The sequence below is a fragment of the Lagenorhynchus albirostris genome, chromosome 17 (assembly GCF_949774975.1).
Source record: "Lagenorhynchus albirostris chromosome 17, mLagAlb1.1, whole genome shotgun sequence".
In the NCBI taxonomy this organism is placed as follows: Eukaryota; Metazoa; Chordata; class Mammalia; order Artiodactyla; family Delphinidae; genus Lagenorhynchus; species Lagenorhynchus albirostris.
This window is the reverse complement of record NC_083111.1, coordinates 36,985,021-37,005,817: the sequence shown is the minus strand read 5'-3', so window position 1 is coordinate 37,005,817 and position 20,797 is coordinate 36,985,021. Positions and strand designations below refer to the sequence as shown.

The 20,797-nt window shown below is 37.4% G+C and overlaps 1 non-coding gene across 1 annotated transcript; it reads left to right on the top strand.

Moving 5' to 3' along the window:
• Positions 1-12,280: 12,280 nt before the first annotated feature.
• Positions 12,281-12,353, top strand: TRNAW-CCA (transfer RNA tryptophan (anticodon CCA)). Its single transcript has one exon. It is a non-coding gene; the product is annotated as a tRNA-Trp (tRNA).
• The last annotated feature ends 8,444 nt before the right edge of the window (positions 12,354-20,797 follow it).

Below are 20,797 nucleotides of genomic sequence, written 5' to 3'. Positions count from 1 at the left end.
TCAACTCTTGTTTCTTTATTTCTCATTCTTCTCCCATACCCTTGTCAGAGGGAAAAATGTCTTTCCTTTACTCATGAAGAGCAGTTTTCTGGTTTCTCCTGATACCTTCCACCTCCTGATATCAAGTCCTATAATGTCTCATCCAGCATTAGGAGGCTCTTGAAAGTAAATTCCCAAGGACTGATTTCTATCTGACAGAAATTCTTCCTATATTCCTAAAAATGTTTAATAAGATAGTTTTACCTGGAAACTAAATCAGAAAATTTATAATTATTAGAGCAGAGACTCTAATAATTAAAGAAATATATGAAACATCATTAACACTACCAGCTTAAAATGCTGTTGTTAGGCAGTAGTAGCTGAAATTTTAAAGTTTACTATAGAAACTATTATAGTAGTGCATGAAATTCTTAGAACAGAATGATTATCTTCCAATTTTAAACTTAAAATTCAGAGGTGAAATTCTGTATTATTTAAAAAATAAAATTGTAATGCACACTTCTAAAATATAAAAAATCTGTAATTAACTCAGGGGGTGGAAACATTTATTTTATTAGATATAATCAATTTAGAAGAGCTCTTTTCAAAAGTTATGTTTTTAGTGAAGATAAGAATCCTTATTATGTTAATCCTCCATATGGAGAGACTGAAATAAATGATTCAGATAACAGGTAAAAAAAAAAACCTTTGGGAGAAGACAACAAAGAAAAGAAATGCAGCTAAGAGAAATGATCAGATGCAAATAACCTTGGATTTGGGGGTGAGAGAGGAGTGGTAGTGTAGAATTGAGGTAGATGGTCAAAGTGAACAGCCTAGTTTTCAGATTCAGGAGCAGATCATATTAATAGGACTGAAAAAGATAAACTTTGGCAGACTATGGCTAAAAATAGATTAAAGGTTTGTAGTAGTTACTTCCATCTGTATACGGCTTCATATGTCTCAACATATGCAACCTCTGTATAAAGGAGGCAGTTATGTTTAAAAACAAAGGATTTGGAATCAGATTACTTAGGTAGAGATTCCAGTTCTAACACTTAAGGCTAGTAATATCATGAGTGAGCAATCCAACCTCTTAAGAGTTTCAGTGTCTACCTCTGTAAAATGTGTATAATAGTAGTACCTGCTTCAAGGGTTGTTCTGAGGATAAATTGGGATAATTCAACATAAAGAAATAGCCCTCATTTAAGAATGCTAACTGCTGTCATTATCAAATATATCCCACTTTAATGTTAGAAACTTTTTCACTTGAAGTAGAAATAAATTATCCCTGACTTTCCCAATTGGCTTATTTTTGTATCTCTGCCATTACTGACCAGGGCAAGAAGTAGATTAAAAAACCCACATCAACGAGGGCTGTGGTTAGGATACCATCTGGCATCTGCTTATGAACTCTGAGCTTATAAAACTGTGTCCTCCAAGCTTCAGGCTTCCCCTATATTTGCCAGTATATTATATTTGTCAGTATGACAGAGTGTCTGCCCCTACTTGCCCCCAGCTCTTGATTAGCCTTCTGATTTCTGATGCTGATACAGTAGCCCTTCCTTGAATTTAAGCCTGCTTTACTAGTACTCAACAACCTACAGAGCCAATGCTAGCCCTTTCTCCATAGGAACTGAACATGTGCCTCTGATTAGTTTCTAACCCTTTGTCAGCTAGATCACTGCTCTCCTAATATAGAATTTCAGTTCTTCCTAGATTCTCTTGCTGCTATACCTTAACAGATAGGTCAGAAGCCCCTTGGTACTGATTTGATTTGGAACAAGCTTCAGTTTTCCCTGACCATTTGGACAGTGTTAACCTATATTGCAGGAGCCTACCCTATGCTCATATCAATTCGCCTATTTATTCTTACTTCTGACACCCCACCTTTACCTTTCAAAATAATTAGTATTTCCCAGGATACATCAATGCCAAGCTAGTCTGAATTGTGGTATAGAAAACATGGAGATGTTTCATAAAGTAAGAAATTGGGATTTGGATGTCACATGGCTCGATGGTATTAACTGTCCTACTTATTAATTTCACAGGTTTACTGTAAAATGAAAGTCTATACACAAAGCATATTTTAAAATCTAAATTATAACACTATAATGATAATGGACAGAAGTTCCTTTTTTGTTTCCAGCTCTCCCTTCCTCTGCCTTTCTTGTCATGCCTTTGTTTCCCTGATATGGCTACCTCATTACATTTCTTATCCCTTTTTCCTCTTTCTTTCTTACCTTCCACTTCCTTCACCCCTCATGTCCTTTATACTTTTTTTATTTTCATCCAATAGGCTGCTCCTATTTCTTGCGGGGAGCAGGGAGATGTTAGTGCCTCTCTCAGATGGGCTTTTACACTATCTCCTATTGTACCTGATGATGAATTTCTGTGCCATTCCAGGAGAACTTGCACATGATGAGATGGAACAAGTCAAGGCTTGGGACATAGTGGGTATATTCATACAATGGAAATAAATGCAAATCTAAAAAGAGTGAAACTTATTTTTATATGTTGATATAGAAAAATCTCCAAAGTAGATTATCAAGGTAAAAACAAAATACAGAAAAATGTATATAGAATTATTCAATTTATGTTTTAAAAAAAGGGATATACATGCCTCATGTATTACCTTTGTTGTAGGGAAGGCTAAAAAAATTGACACCATTTATAGTCTTTTAAAAGAGTCAAGGTTATTTGACTCAGCAATTCCAATTTTATTACTAAAATTTTATACTGAAGAAATAAATTTCATATAATTATTACAATATACTTGTTATAATATTTTAATAGCAAAAAATGGAAATAATTCCAACATTAGGTAAATAAATCAAGGAATAGCCTTAAATTTTTGAACTCTATTTAATGACATAGGAAATGTAATAACAAATGTTTAAACAAAAAGTCAAGTTACAAAACAAATTTTACAGAAGGATCTTAATTTTGCTCATGTGTAAGACACATTTGCATAGACAAATAATGAAGGAAATACATGAAAGTGTTTGGAGTGGATATCACTGAGTAATGAGATTAAGGTGGTTTATGTTGTCTTCTCTGTCCTTTCTCCATTATCTAAATGTTAAAATATGAAAAAACATTCTTCTATAATAATAAATTAGAAAACATTATTAAAATAAAAAAAAACATTTTTCCAAAAATTCAGGAGTTCAGTTGAGCTTAGTTCCTTAGAAGTTTCACTTTTCTTATTTTTTAACACATGGCTGGTTTCCATATCTTAAAGTAAATATATCTTCTCTTTTTAAAATTTTTATTTTATCTTGGAGCAATAGTTGATTAACAATGTTGTGTTAGTTTCAGGTGTACAGCAAAGTGATTCAGTTATACATATACATGTATCTATTCTTTTTCAAATTCTTTTCCCATTTAGGTTATTACAGAATACTGAGAAGAGTTTCCTGCTGCTATACAGTAGGGCTTTGTTATTTATCTATTTTAAATATAGCAGTGTGTGCATGTCAATCCCCAACTCTCAATCTATCCCTCCCCCAACCTGCTCCTCCCCTCTGGTAACCATAAGTTTGCTCTCTGTTAGTCTTTTTTTTGTTTTGTAAATAAGTTCATTTGTATCATTTTTTTAGATTCCACAGAAAAGTGATGTCATATGATATTTGTCTTTGTCTGTCTGACTGACTTCACTTAGTATGATAATCTCCAGGTCCATCCATGTTGTTGCAGATGACATTATTTCATTCTTTTTAATGGCTGAGTAATAGTCCACTGTGTAGATATATATACCACATCTTCTTTATCCATTCCTCTGTTGATGGACAATTAGGTTGCCTCCATGTATTGGCTATTGTAAATAGTACTGAAATGAACATTGGGGTGCATGTAGATTTTTGAATAAATATTTCCTCTGCATATATGCTCAGGAGTGGGATCGCAGGATCATATGTTAGCTCTAATTTTAGTTTTAAAGGAAACTCCATACTGTTCTCCAGAGTGTTTACACCAGTTTACATTCCCACCAACAGTGTAGGAGGGTTGCCTTTTATCCACACCCTCTCACGTATTTATTGTTTGTAGATTTTTTGTTGATGGCCATTCTGACCAATGTGAGATGATACCTCATTGTAGTTTTGATTTGCATTTCTCTAATAACTAGTGATGTTGAGCATCTTTTCATGTGCTTTTTAGCCATCTGTATGTCTTCTTTGAAGAAATGTCAATTTATGTCTTTTGCTCATTTTTTGATTGGGTTGGTTGTTTTTAGATATTGAGCTGCATGAGCTGTTTGTATATTTTGGAGATTAATCCCTTGTCAGTTGTTTCATTTACGAATATTTTCTCTCATTCTGAGAGTTGTCTTTTCATTTTGTTTATGGTTTCCTTTGCTGTGCAAAAGTTTCCTCTATGCCCACTTTCTGGAGAGTTTGTTTTTTTTTTTTATCATAAACAGGTGTTGAATTTTACTAAAAGATTTTTCTGCATCTATCAAGATGTTCATATGGTTTTAATTCTTCAATTTCTCAATGTGGTGTATCACAGTGATTGATTTGTGGATATTGAAACATCCTTACAACACTGGGATAAATCCCACTTGATCTTGGGTTATGATCCTTTTAATACATTGTTGGATTTGGATTGCTAGTATTTTGCTGAGGATTTTTGTGTCTTTGTTCATCAGTGATATTGGCAGGTAATTTTCTTTTTTTGTGGTATCTTTGTCTGGTTTTGGTATCAGGGTGATGATGGCATCATAGAATGAGTTTGGGAGTATTCCTTCCTCTGCAACTTTTTGGAAGAGTTTCAGAAAGTTAGGTGTTAACTCTTCTCTAAATGTTTGATAGAATTCACCTGTGAAGCCATCTGGTCCTGAACTTTTGTTTGTTGGGGGTTTTTAAATCACAGTTTCGATTTCAGTACTTGTGATTGGTCTGTTCATATTTTCTATTTCTTCTTGTTTCAGTCTTGGGAGATTGTACCTATCTAAGAATTTGTCCATTTCTTCCAGTTTGTCCACTTTATTGGTATATAGTTGCTTGTAGTAGTTTCTAATGATGTTTTTTTCTGTGGTGGCTGTTGTACCTTCTCTTTTTTCATTTCCAATTTTATTGATCTGTTCTCTCTCCCGTTTTTTCTTGATAAGTCCGGCTAAAGGTTTATCAATTTTGTTTATCTTTTCAAAGAACCAGCTTTTAGTTTCATTGATCTTTGCTACTGTTTTCTTTGTTTCTATTTCCTTTATTTCTGCTCTGACCTTTATGATTTCTTTCCTTCTACTAACTTTAGGTTTGCCTGTTCTTCTTTCTCTAGTTGATTTAGGTGTAAGGTTAGGTTGTTTATATGAGATTTTTCTTGTTTCCTGAGGTAAGATTGTATTGCTATAAACTACCCTCTTAGAACTGTTTTTGCCATGTCGCATAGGTTTTGGATCATCCAGCTTTCATTTTCATGTGTCTCCAGATATTTTTTTATTTCCTCTTTGATTTCTTCAGTTATCCATTCATTGTTTATTAGCATATTGTTTAGCCTCCACGTATTTGTGTTTTTTATAGTTTTTTTCTTGTAGTTGATTTTTAATCTCATAGCATTGTGGTTGGAAATCATGCTTGATATGATATCAATTTTTAAAAAATTTACCAAGGCTCACTTTGTGGCCCATCATGTGATCAATCCTGGAGAATGTTCCATGTGCACTTGAGAAGAATGTGTATTCTGCTGCTCTTGGATGGAATGCTCTATAAATATTAAGTCCATCTGGTCTAATGTGTCATTTAAGGCCTGTGTTTCTTTATTGATCTTCTGTCTGGATGATCTGTCCATTGATGAAAGTGGGGTGTTAAAGTCCCACACTATTACTGTGTAACTGTCAATTTTTCCATTTATGGCTCTTAGTATTTGCCTTATATATTGGGGTGCTCCTATGCGGGGTGCATACATATTTACAATTGTTATATCTTCTTCTTGGATTGATCCCTTGACCATTATGTAGTATCTTTCTTTGCCTCTTGTAATAGTCTTTATTTTAAAGTCTATTTGTCTGATATGAGTATTGCTATCCATCTTTCTTTTGACTTCCATTTGCATGGAGTATCTTTTTCCATCCCCTCACTTTCAGTCTGTATGTGTCCCTAGATCTTAAGTGGGTCTCTTGTAGACTATGTCTTTGGTTGGAGCATTTAATTCATTTACATTTAAGGTAATTATTAATATGTATGTTCATAATGCCATGTTGTTAATTGTTTTGAATTTGTTTTTGTAGGTCTTTATTCTTCCCTTTCTCTTTTGTTCTCTTCTCTTGTGATTTGATGACTAACTTTTGTGTTGTGTTTGGATTCCTTTTTCTTTTTTGTGTGTGTAGCTACTGTAGATTTTTGGGTTGCAGTTACCATGAGGTTTTGATATAGTAGTCTATATATAAAGAAGATTGTTTTAGGTTGCAGGTCTTCTAATTTCAAATGCACTTCCAATATCCTGCATTAGTGCTCTCTTCTTCTCACAATTGCTTGTTTTGATATAATATTTGTGTTCAGTTGATTTTCTACATTTATTTTATTTTTTATTATTTATTTATTATAGAACATTCTTTTTATTTTTTTAACATCTTTATTGGAGTATAATTGCTTTACTACATTTGCTTTATATTTGCCTTTACTGGTGAGCTTTTCCATTCATAATTTTCTTGTTTCTAGTAGCAAACTTTTCTTTTCCACTTAGAGAAGTTCCTTTAGCATTTGTTGTAGAGCTGGTTGGGAGGTGCTGAATTCTCTTAGCTTTCGCTGTCTGTAAAGCTTTTGATTTCTCTGTTGAATCTGAATGACAGTCTTGCTGGGTTGGTTGCAGGTTCTTCCCTTTCATCACTTTATATCATGCCACTCCCTTCTGGCCTGCAGAGTTTCTGCTGAGAAATTGGCTGATAACCTTATGGGAGTTCCCTTGTATGTTATTTGTTGCTTTTCCCTTGTTGCTTTCAATATTTTTTCTTTGTCTTTAATTTTTGTTAATTTGATTGCTATGTGTCTCAGCGTGTTCCTCCTTGGGTTTATTCTGCCTGGGACTCTTTGTGCTTTCTGGACTTGGGTGACTGTTTCCTTCCCCAGGTTAGGGAATTTTTCAGCTATTATATTTTCCAGTGTTTTCTCAGGTCCTTTCTCTCTTTCTTCTCCTTCTGGGACCCCTATAATGTGAATGTTGGTGCATTTAATGTTGTACCAGAGGTCTCTTAGACTGCCTTAATTTCTTTTCATTCTTTTTTCTTTATTCTATTCCATGGCAATTATTTCCACCATTCTGCCTTCCAGCTCACTTATCTGTTCTTCTACCTCAGATCTGTTTCTGTTCTGCAGACTGCTGGATTGTAGTTCTTCTTGCTTCTGCTCTCTGCCCTTTGGTGGATGAGGCTAAGAGACTTGTGCAGGCTTCCTGGTGGGAGTGTCTGGCTCCTGCTCACTGGTGTGTGGAGCCGGGTCTTGTCCCTCTGGTGGGCAGGGCTGTGCTCAGGAAGACTTTAAGCAGCCTGTATGCTGATGGGTGAGGCAGTGTTCCTGCCCTGTTGGTGGTTTGGCCGGAGGCATGCCAGCACTGGAGCCTACAGGCTGTTGGGTGGCACTAGGTCTTGGGAAGGAAATGGCTGCCTCCAGGAGGGCTGATGTCAATGAATACTCACCAGAGCTGCTGCTACCAGTGTCTTTGTCCCCACAGTGAGCCACAGCCACTCCTTGCCTCCGCAGAAGGCCCTCCAATACTAGCAAGTAGGTCTGGCCCAGTCTCTTATGAAATCATTGCTTTTCCCCCTGGGTCCTTGTGCACATAGGACCTTGTGAGAGCCCTCCAAGTTTCTGTTTCCCTCAGTCCTATGGTACTTCTGTGATCAAACCCCACTGGCCTTCAAAACCAGATTCTCTGGGGGCTCCTCCTCCCATGGCCAGAGCCCCAGGTTGGGAAGCCTGACATGGGGCTCAGGATTTGCACTCCTGTGGGATAACTTCTGTAGTATAATTATTTTCCAGATTTTGGGTTGCCCACCTGGCAGGAATGGGATTTGATTTTATCATGATTGCATCCCTCCTACCATCTCGTTGTGGCTTCTCTTTTGTAATTGAGTGTTAGGGTATCTTTTTTGGAAGGTCCCAGCATTTTTTTTTTTCTGTCAATAGTTGTTCAGAAGTTAGGTTGTTTTTAATTCTTTTTTTTTTTTTTTGACTGTGTTGGGTCTTCGTTACTGCACATGGGCTTTCTTTAGTTTCAGAGAGCACGGGCTACTCTTCGTTTCAGTGTGCGGGCTTATTGTGGTGGCTTCTCTTGTTGCAGAGCATGGGCTCTAGGTGCACAGGCTTCAGTAGTTGTGGCATGCAGGCTCAGTAGTTGCGGCATGCAGGCACTAGAGCACAGACTCAGTAATTGTGACGCATGGGTTTAGTTGCTCCGTGGCATGTGGGATCTTCCCAGAACAGGGATGGAACCCATGTGCCCTGCATTAGCAGGCAGATTCTTAACCACTGAGCAAGCTGAGAAATCTCAGCAGTTAGTTTTGATTTTGGTGTTTTTGTAAGAAGGGGTGAACTCGTTTCTGTCTAGTCCATCGTCTTGCCAGCCAGTATATATTTTCTTAAATTAACTCTATCTATCTAGCTATTTCACTATCTATCGTCTATCTGACCACTTGTCTGTCTCTCTATCTTCCATTTATATGTGTCTGCCTATCTGTTCTTCTGTCATCTGTATTTACTCTCCTCAGCTGAGTTTTCTAAAGAAGTTTGTTGTATGTTTTCTCTTGCTTAGTTAATAACTCTTATGGTAATAAGTGGCTGCTGCTAGGCTTGTTGAGTAGACTTGGTATGTTCTTCATAGAGACATAACTTTTCCAATTACAAGAGTATCGTTACACTAATTCCTTACCTCTCCAAGAATAAACTTGTTTAGAGTATGTTTTGTTTAAAAGTAGGCCCATTCTTAAATGTTTTTGAGTAATGATGCATTAAAAGGCACATTTATCTTACAGATTACACAGCAAATTTGTAAAAGACGAGCATGCAACTACCTGCTCTATGAAGTTCTTTTCTGTATATGTAGTTCATATTTGTTCAAATTAAACATGGAAGTTAAATTCAGTCAAATAAATCCTTCTAGTTATCCAGATTGATGTAAGTAAAAACCATTTGGATAAGAAGATACCTGTTGGTCAAAAGAGCAATCATATCTTTTTGAAAGAGATAAGGTTAGTAATCAAATTATTGGTATCAACAACAATAATTTTACTGCAGTCTGTGTTTACAATTCATTTTTCTTCCCTAAATATTCCTTCATTCCACTACTGGCTATATAATACATATGGGTCCATTCTCTTCATTGTTCTTTTCCGTATTAGTAATAGGAATTTTAGCTGAGAATGAGTACATTATTTTCTAAGGTATGATTGCTTAAGAATTAGATGTTCCCTTAACTGTGTTTCCATGATTTTTTTTCATGTATCCATCAGTGCAGAAATATTTAATTTTTAAAGTATATGTCACACTAGACTGTAAACTTCTCATAATTAGAACTCATGCTTTATCTATTTTCATGTACCCACACTAATGATAGTGCTTGGTACTAAGTAAGCAATCAATAAGTGATTTTTATAAAGGTAGAAAAGGGTAGATGATAACAATAGCTTCTAGGAGAAAACAAACAAACTACATGGTTGAATTTGAAACTCTCTCTAATATTATTTTTAATGAAAGAATTTCTAATATTTCTAATATTTTAAAATTTTATATTGTTGTACTGATCCTGCAAATATAATATTGATTTATGTTTCTGATCCTCTGGTTCATTTGAAATAGGAGAAAACAAAACGGAGGAAATATTATTTAGAGTTTATATGTTTTCTTTTAATCAATGTTTCCTAAATGGAAATTTATATTATTATCTTCAAGAGAGACTTTAAAACTTTAAGAAACCAAAAGCAAATCATATGTAAGTACAGATATTTCTTGTATCAGCCCAACCAAAAGTTACCTATTTATCTCTAATTATAACTCTGAATTGAAGTTAATGTTGTTTCTATCAAGGGGTTATTTCTTGTGCAATATTCTGACTTTTGTTTTTATATATTTTAGGTTCTGCTAGATTTTTTAAACTTATGTTAACCAACTCATAGTAATTAGGGAAAAAAATGAAGAAGTAAAGAAGAAAGATTTTTGTCTGAAAAAATTTCTACACTGAATGGTCCATGACTAGACACCATTTCAGAGTCAGGAAGAGATCATGCAGAAGGCTTTGTATTGTGTTGAAATTCTCCTGTGAGATGTAGAATAATGGATGTCTGCCCATATAATAAACCCCGGAACATATGACTATGTTACCTTACATGGCAATTGGAACTTTACAGATATGATCAAATTAAGAATACTGAGATGGAAAGGTTATCCTTTATTAGCCAAGTGAATAATCACAAGGGTCCTTGTAAGTGAAAGAAGGCAGGAGAGTCAGGGACAAATTTGAAGATGATGGCTTTGAAGATGGAAGAAAGGAACACAAGCGAGGAATACTGGTGGTCTCTTAAAGCTGAAAAAGGTAAGAAACTGGATTCTCCCCTGGAGGCTTCACAAAGAAATGCAGTATTGCTGACAGCTTTATTTTAGCCTAGTGAAAGCCATTTTATACTTCATGCAGGCAGCTTTTGTGATGAGTTTAGCTAGCTTGACCTGTTAGTGTTGACTAGAGTGAACAGGACGATCAGTGAGAATATGTGACAAGTGAGGTCAATGACAAACTGACCAGCCAGACAAGGCAGGATCCCTCTGAAAGACTGAGTGACCTGAAGCATAACCTTAAGAGTTAGATAACCAAAAGGGAGAATAGTCTTGAGAGTGAATGAAGCATGAGAGGGACGAAGCCAGAAATGGCACATTGTTCTCTCATGCATCCTATATTCTGGGTGTAACCAAATTGAGAAAGAATGAGGATAGGAGTTCTACCAGCAAAAGAAGACAGTTTGATATTTCATGGGCTCTAAATTACAGAGAATATAAAGAAAGATCATATACAGAGACAGCTTATAGTGGAAAATTAGACAACCATTAAACATATTTTCAACACAGACAAAATCAAAAGACAAACAATAAGCTAGGAAAAATATATACTGTATTTACTACGTGTCTAACTTTTAAAAGCTGTCCAGGACTCAAGGATGGGTATGTTATTCAGGCTGTTGCAATAGGAAGAATAACCAAAGGAAGTGTTTCCTGGAAAATGGGAAACAAGGGGGGTTTTATATGGCAAAGAAACAAAAGTAGCAGAGCTCCAGTTGCAATTCTGGTGACCATTCAGGCAAGTATGGTAGTCTTTCAGAAAATACGTGCGTGTGTGCATGCATGCACGTGTGTGCATGTGTGTGCATGCATGAGAGCATTTGGCCATTTTCAGTCCATTGTGTCCTGTTCTTGGAATTGTCAACTCAAAGAAAGAATTTAGAGGAATGGATTAGTCTCTCAGTATGAGGGAGCATGGATGTCAGTATACATTCAGAGAAGAAAATTTTACAGTTCTTCACACAGACAAAAGATAAATATATTTACTATATGAAGATAAATTCTTTATAACTCTTTAATATATATGTCTTTATTAATTAGGAAAAACACCTCCTGCTGTAATAAATAAACTCTGAAATTTCAGTGGCTTAACACAATGAAGTATAGTTCTTGCTCATAAAACACTGCAAAACTGGTGTTCTTTCTGGGCAATTCTTCTATATGCAATGATGTAGTATCTCAAGATCCTTCCTTCCTTGTGCCATTTTCAACATGTAACTCCCCCAGTCTCCTTGGGAGTCATCTCCTACATTCTATCTTAGAGGGGAAAAGAGCATGGAGGATGATGTAAGGGAGGTTTTTATGGCCTGGTCTAAAAGTAGTCTATAACACTTCTACCAACCTTCCATTGGCCAAAATTTGGACATATGAAGACCCTAAATGCAAAGATGGCTGGGAAGTATAGTTTAGCTGAATTCCCAGGAGGAAAAGGGAATAGGTTTTATCAATCAATAAATAAAATGTATATTAAATTTATAAATAAAACTATAAATGATAACAAAAAGATGAACTCCCCAGTGGAAAAATGTCCAATACCAATGATCAAAAATAATATTCAGAATCATCAAGAATAAAGTAAATTACAAAAATAACATATTTCCTATTAAACTATCCACAGTAAAAATAATGTTATTTTCATTGGCTGCTGAAAAATGTACAGTGTGAGACACCACAAGTGAGGGTAAAAAATTGTTCTCAGGTTCTAAAGAGCAACTGACAATATATATCCAAAGATTTTAAAATGTGCATAGTCTTTGAGGACTTCCCTGGTGGTCCAGTGGCTAAGACTCCATGCTTCCAATGCAGGGGGCCCAGGTTCAATCCCTGGTCAGGGAACTAGATCCCACATGCTGCAACTAAGAGTTTGCATGTCACAACTAAAGATTCCACATGCCCCAATGAAGATCTTGCATGCGGCAATGAAGATCCTGTGTGCCGCAACGAAGACTTGGTACAGCCAAATAAACAAATATTTAAAAAATAAAATAAAATGTGCATATCCTTTGATCCAGCCTACCACTTCAAAACCTTTTTCAGGAATAAATAATCAGAAAAGTGTTCTAAGATAGATTGATGTCATCCTTAACTTCTGTTTTTCATAAACTATGTGAAATCCATAAGGAAATCATGTTAGATTTGCTTTCATAAGATATCCAGAATCTGATCCCTTTTTTTCCACCTCCACTGCTTCTGTCTTTCTTACCTAGAGTCCAATTTTAACATAGTAGCCCTTGTGATTCTTATAAAGTCTATGTTGGGACTTCCCTGGTGGTGCAGTGTTTAAAACTCTGCGCTCCCAATACAGAGGGCCTGGGTTTGATCCCTGGTTGGGGAACTAGATCCCACATGCATGCCGCAACTAAGAGTTCGCACACCACAGCTGAGGAGCCCACATGCAACAACTAAGGAGCCGTCGAGCCACAACTAAGGAGCCTGCCTACCACAACTAAGACCTGGCACAATCAAATAAAAATAAATAAATAAATAAATATTAAAAAAAATAAAGTCTATGTCATATTGTTAGCACAAGTTCGTGTGCCCAGTGCACAGTGAGGCCAAACAAACCAAAATGTTGGAGTTTGGAGCAGAGAAAGGTTTATTGCAGGGCCCTGTAAGGAGACAGGTGACTCCTGCCCTGAAAAAGCCTGAGCTCCCCCAAAATTTTGGAAAAGCATTTTTAAAAGCCAGGTGAGGGAGGTGGTTGCAGGGTATGTGATCAGCTGTGCACAGTCTCTGACTGGCTGATGGTGAGGGAACAGGGTGGTGTCACAGGGGTTAACATTATCAATCTTTTGGCTCCAAGAGGCCTGGAGCTATGTGCTCACAGTCATCAAGTAGTTAATATCTTCCATTTGGTGGGGGGTTTTCACATCTATAAAACAACTCAGGAAATGAGCATCAAATACTGTTATCTAGGTACTTCAGAGAGGAGCTAAAGCAGAGGATATGGGGGAAGGTCTGTCTTGGGAAGGGCTTATAGGGTCCTGCTCCTTTACAATATCATCACTCCTCTGCTCAAAAGCCAACAAGAGTTCCAAAGTTTTCTCAACTCAGAAGATATACCAAACTGGCCTCATATGATCTGCCCCATCTGGGGTACATGCCAAACTTCTCTGATCTCATCTTTTACTCCCCCACCCCCTACCCCAACCCCCCAGCTCAGTTTGCTCAGGCTTCCTTGCTGTTCCTGCATATACCAAGCATGCTCCCTTCTCAGGGCCTTGCTGTTCATACCTGTTTAAATGTCAATGAAGCCTATCCTAGCTCCTCCATGTAAAAAAGCAATGTGCTTCCTCCACCCATCTTTGCCATTTTCCCTTACCCTGCTTTATTTCTTTTACAACATTTATCACCATCTGATATATTATATATCCTTGTTAAACTGTTACCTATATTTTTCATTATAATGAGGTCAGGGATATTGTAACTCCTTAAACAGTGCCTGGCACATAGAAGGTACCTAATAAACATTTGCTGAATGAATGAATAGAAAAATACTGCAACAAGTCTGAAAAATTAAAAAATAGAGGACTGGTTAAATAAACTGGGATGTTGCACTTAAGTATCAGGCAGATAGACCATTCAAAGGGCTAGAAGTAGAAATGAAAAAAGCCTAGAAGTGTGGAAATGAAAACTAGAATGTGGTTCTGTATCTCACAGGAAGAAATGCTGGGAATACCAACTTCTAAAGAGGTAATAGGTATTTTTCTTACCCAACTGTTTTCTGAAACCATAGGAAAAGTAGGTTTCTTATCATAAAATGTGTTTTTACATTAATCAACTGCTTCTATGGTCTCAAATAGGTTTATCCGTGAAATGTGTGTATGTGTACCTCCAAGGGCTAAAAGGATTTTTAAAAAGCAATCTTATTCTATGTAGATTTTATTAGCTCAAGCTGCCATAACAAAATGCCACAGATGATTTAAACAGCAGAAGTTTATTTCCTCACAATTCTGAAGGCTGGAAGTCTAAGATCAAGGGCTCAGTTTCTGGTGAGGACTTTTTCCCGGCTTGCAGATGGCTGTCTTCTCATTGTATCCTCACATGGTCTTTCCTCAGTGCAAATTCATGGAGAGAAAGAGAGAGACAGAGAGAGAAAGAGAAAGAAAGAAAGAGGGAGCAAGCTAGCTCTCTGGTGGCTCTTCTTATAAGGACATGAATGTCATTGGATTAGGGTCCCACCATTAGGACTTCATTTAACCTCAATTACCTCTTTTTTTAAAAAAGTATTTATTTATTTGGCTGCACCAGGTCTTAGCTGTGGTACACGGGATCTTCCTTGCTGTGCGAGGGATCTTCGTTGCAGCAACTTTTAGTTGTAGCATGTGGAATCTTTTAGTTGCGACATGCAGAATCTTTAGTTGTGGCATGTGGGATCTAGTTCCCTGACCAGGGATTGAACCTGGGCCCCCTGCACTGGGTATGCAGAGTCTTAGCCACTGGACTAACAAAGAAGTCCTAACCCCAATTACCTCTTAAATGCCCTGTCATCTTTGTAGCCTCAGCATTTAGTACCAAACTCTTATATTTATTTATCAAAAATATTTGAATCAAGGAAAAGCTTGAATTTGAGGCAACAATCATATATATTTCTACATTTACCCATATCTATCTATCGATCTAATCATCTATCTCTACAAGTTATTAAACAAACAGAACTTACCAAGGTATAGATAAGAAACAATTATAGTTTCCTACAAATACTTCCCCTAATAGGGCCATTTTAAATTCTCACTTGTCTCCTGTAACATATCTTATCACATCATCATATGTTGGGTAGGTTCTATAACTTCCTTGTCAATTTCAGTCATTAAAAATCCATCCAGTCTAAAACTCCAATTTCATATCCAAATCAAAGATTTCCTCTTTTCTGTCATCTGCTAGTATTGTGGCTTGAAGGACCTGAAATGGGGAGGGGGTATGGTCTTCCTTTTGCCTCTTTCCCATTTTCCACCTTGGGGGAAAGAATGTAGTTTACCTCTGGGCTTCAGGTCCTTCCACCCTTTTCTAGTTTCTACCTCCTCCAAGAAGTGGACACAGGGAGGAGTTGGAGGGAGTCAATGGGCTGTTGTAGTCCTCCTTGTGTTCTTTGATAGTAACTCTTGGGCCAATACTGACTGGCCATTGACCATACTCTCTCCACAGCAGGCACTCAAATACTGGATTTCTAGAGGAGGCACAAATGTGAGTTCTTTAGGGCCTTCCCAATCTATGGTGTCCTGCTTAACTTCTTCCAGTCCTCCTCAGCTCTTGTACTCAGTGGAATACCCCATGGGCTCTGGCTGCTGGAGTTTTTTCACCCAGCAGTTAGCCTCTTTTGTTGCTGCCATCATGATGGCACAAGCCCAGCTAATTTTTGTGGTGCTACTTTGGCCTACAAGAAACTCACATTCTCATCAAAGCAGGAGTGATAGCTGAGCTACACCACAGGCCTTTCTGTTTGCCCTGCCATAATTCACCAATTCTTTTTTTCCTGTTCACACAGACTTTGGGAAGAGCAAGTAATCTGTGTCCTAATTTGAAAATGAGGTGTTAGTTTTCTTTTTATGCAGATACATCCAAACTTTGCAAATTATTATTAGAGCACTTCTCACTTGACTTTTCAGAAAAGGGCAGGGAGAAGCCACAGAAGAACTCCCTAAGCCAACAATTCATGACTTCAATAATTTCCATTTTCCTCCTTCTCATTCTCCTGTTTATACGGATTGGGGTATTGGGTCATTGAAGGGCCAGTTCTGCTGATTTAGTATGTGGAGATACTTACTGCTTTTTTTTGGCCTCAGTTTTGGACCCTAACTATCAGTTTTGGATCAACAAGAAAAGTTCCACACAACTTCAAGTCAAATTTTGTCTATGGAACTTTGCATTTCACTCTGTTCTGTTGTGGTGTGCTTATAGAGCTTGGACCTTATTTTACTCTTACTAGCATCCTGTGAGATGTAGGATAGCTATCTCCCATTTTGCTGATGAAACTGAGACAATAAGAGACAATCTAGGACTAATTAATTGAAAAAAACAACTCTTCTATGACTATAGTCAAGATTTCAACCCTCCTCTATTGTTTTTGCAAAATGTTGCACTCTTTCAACTTCAGAACATGGCCTTATTTTCTCAGAGTTATAATTCTGTTTGCTGGAGAAGTAAACAAAATCCCTCAGAGCTGAAGGTAAACATATTTACCCTAGTCTTAGCAGAGTGTGTATCCATCCTTCAAGTTTTCCTCACTTAAGAACCAGTTTCCTGCTTTTTCAGGGTATGCATATAATGAAGGGGCATTCATATTTCATCCTTCGTGTGAAATCTAAATCTCTATTTCCTCAAAGTCCTTTTTACTGGGCATTTCCAAAAACCTTAGGAACATTCATGCATATTTTTTTATTCTTTTGGCCAGGCCACGTGGCATGTGGGATATTAGTTCCCTGACCAGGGATTGAACCTGTGTCCCCTGCATTGGCAGTGCTGAGTCTTAATCACTGGACTGCCAGAGAAATCCCCATTCATGCATAAATACAACTCCCTCAGGCCTGCTGAGATACCCTAGAGTTCTTGAATTAAGCATACAGACTACACACCTGAGATGTACTATATAATAACTGTAAGGCGAATGTAGATGAATTAATGAGTTAAAAATACAAACATGCTCTGGCCCATTGTGCTTCTAGCCTAGTTCAGTGATGCCTGTCCCCTGGTTTTCCTTCCAATAGAGCTAAAAGAGGAGAGTGATAAAAAAGCTTATGTTTATGGCAAGTCTATATGCCAGTCACTGATAGTTACATTCCATATATTTTCTCATTAAATTATAATAAATACTCCATAAGGTAGGTATTATTACTCTGTTTTACAGACTAGTTAGACAACTGAGGTTTTGAAAGGTTAAACTAACTTAAATAAGATCATTACTCAGAGGTAGTGAATTCAAGTATAATTTTATTTGATTTCCAAGCCTGGGCTCTCCTGGCACAGAGTAGAGAAACAGAGGTCAGGGTGAGAGAGTAGAGGTGGTACCCTGGCATGTGCTAAGGAAAGCAGTTATAACCCTTACGAGTACATATTTAATATGAACATACTTTACATAGAGGTTCATAAAATATTCATAGATATTCATAAAATCTATGATAGATATTCATTAAATATCATAGATATCTTGCATAGATATTCATAAAATAGCCTTCTCAGATGGACTTTAGAATTTCAAATTAAACTTCCCCAAAGCATCATGTCCCTTGAAGAACTCTCCTTTGTTTTTATGCCTTTTTTACACAAAATATCGTTTGTGGTTGTGATTGATCAATTTAAAATGACCTCCAATGAATCACGTCTCCCTGCATCCATGCTCCTCTGCATGTGAAACTGCCACATCTTCCATCAAGAGACTGAATTTATCCCTCTGCCTGTTTGAATGTGACCTGGCCTTGTGATTTGCTCTGACAAATAGAATGTGGTAGAAGTAAACTTGTACACGTTCCAAAACCTTGGGCGTATTGTTACTGAGTCCAAGCTCATTCTGCTCACTGCATGACAGGGCAATAAATCAGGAGATGAGGTGTTGAGGCAAGGAATAATGACTTTATTCGGAAAGCCAGCATACCGAGAAGATGGCAGACTAGTGTCTCAAAAGAACCATTTTATTGCAGTCTGGATACCAGTTTCTTTTATAGAACAGAGACAGGGAGGAGGTAAGGGAATAAAGTAAAAAGGCCATAAGTCTTGCAAATATCTCCTGGAATGGCCAGCCTCAGGAAGGGGATGTGTTAATTTCTTCTTTCTCCTAGCCATTCACAGGTGGACAGGGTCAGGATGTTTCCCTGAACAAAGGCACTTTGTTTTAACATTCAGGCAGAGGGGCAGGGTTCCCGGAGGCAGGCCGTTATGTATAGACAGTATCCTCTTAGTGAACAAAAGCAACTGGAAGAAGAGGTTAAGGAAAAAGAAACAGATCCAATATGTAGTCAGATTTTGTTCTTCCCTGTAACATTATAAGGCCTTGGAAGCATCTGCCTTTGCCCTCTAAGTGTACTATTCTGAGACTGACATGTAAAGAGGAAGCCCAGGGTAAAAGTACATTTGGAGACAGGGGTTCAGCCAATGCAGCTTTCTCAGCTGAGCTCAGGCCCCAGCTGATCCACCAGATGGACGCATCTTTCTGAAAATTAATACATTGTTGTTTTAATCCACTAAGTTGTAAGATGATGGATTCTTAAAAAGCAATAACAAAGCAGAAAGTGGTACTGGAAGTACAAAGCAATAGGTAAATCCAACAGAAGCTGGTACTGAAAGTACAAAGCAATAGATAAATATAATAGAAATTAGTATTGCTCTAAAATAAACCCAAGTATATGGCACTGTCTTCAGGACTAGGCAGCCTGAGAATGCTGAAAGGAGTAGAGGGGATACTGTTAGTAGAAGCTAAAAAGCAGAGAGGAAATTGCTACGGGAGACCAGAGAACAGAAGTCTACCAATTAATTATTGCTTATGGTAACTTGGAAGGTAGAAAATGCACCTAATGAACTTACTGATCTCACTAATTTCCATGTAGGGTATAGAAAATAACAATTAGCTTCTTTTAGCTTTGTCTGATGAGAGGTGGTATTTTATATTGCTGCCATAAAAAATTATCACAAACTTAGCAGTTTAAACAACATAAGTTTATTATTTTATAGTTCTTTCAAAATTTAGAGATAGTAAAAATTAAGACTAGGTCAGTAAAATAGTATTAAGTAAGAGTTTATGGTGTACAGAAGGATACTTTGCAAACTGGGAGTCTTCAAGTCCAACACTGAGATGAAACTCAGAGGCATGATGTCACAGGATGGCTTTGTAAAGTAGAAGTAAGAAAGGTGTTTAACCTTTACAATGATCGGGTATTACAATGGGGGTTTCCAGATGGTAGGGGATTCATTAACAGTGATTAACTTATACCATTTCAGGAAGATGATTATCAGAGGCACTTAGAAGAAAAAAACTATGTTGATTTTTACTTATGTTCATGAAATAAGCTAGATTTATTTTCTTTATGTAACTTAAATGATTTTGTCTGCTTGTAGGATTTTCAAGCCTAGTCTCTATTTTATTTTTATTTTTTATTTTTATTTTTATTTTTGCAGTACTAGGGCCTCTCACTGTTGCAGCCTCTCCCGTTGCGGAGCACAGGCTCCAGACACGCAGGCTCAGTGGACATGGCTCACGGGCCTAGCCGCTCCACGGCATGTGGGATCTTCCCGCACCGGGGCACGAACACGTGTCCCCTGCATCGGCAGGCAGACTCTCAACCACTGCGCCACCAGGGAAGCCCTCTATTTTATTTTATTTTAACATTTCCATAGGTCAGAAGTCCAATTATTCTCACTGGACCAGAATCAAGAGATCAGCAAGGCTGTGTTCTGCCTATAAGCTCTAGGGGAAGATCTATTTGTTGACTTGAAAATAAAACACACAACATAAAGGGTTGTGAGTTTAAGTTTTATTCAGGGTCTTACTGAGGAGTATAGCCTGGGAGACAGCTCTGAGGAAGTGCTCCAAAGAGACAGGGGAGGAGACAGAATATATGATTTTTTTGGCCAGAAAATACATGTTAGTCACGCATATATCTTGGTAAAAGATGGCTGCTAATCACAAAGAACACAGCCTCGAGTTAATGATTTTAATGCTTTTCTATGTATAGAAGATGCAAGAATTTGGGGTCATTGAAATTCTTCCTGAGACATGAATCTATCTAGGGGCCTGTTTATTGAAAGCACAGAGTGCCTCATCCTGTTTTTCATCTTGAATTCCTCTCAGGGGAGACTGCAGTGGGTTTCAACTTAACCCTTATATAGCTGGGTGATGAGCGATGCTCTATGTTCTTCTTTGCTCACAATTTCTTTGCTCATTAAAGTTGTTTATAGAATCCAGTTCTTTGTGTTTGTGGGGCTGAAATCCTCATTTCCTTGCTGCTGTCAGCTGAGAGTCACCCCTAGCTCTAAAGGCCACCCACACTCTTTGGTTCCCTTCCTCCACCTTCAAAGTCAACAATGGTAGGTTGTGTCCTCCTCACACTTCTAATCTCTCCTCCTTCTTCTTCTGTGAATATCACTAGCTACAGCCAAGAAGGTTCTCAGCTTTTAAAGACTCATTGGCCCACCTGGATTACCCAGGATAACCTCCCCATCATAAGATCTGCAACCCTTAATCACATCTGCTAAATCCCTTTTGCTATGTAAGGTTTCCTAGGTTCTAGGGACTAGGTGTAGACATCTTTTGGGGGTCATTATTTTCCCTACCACAGAGATGAACTAAAAAA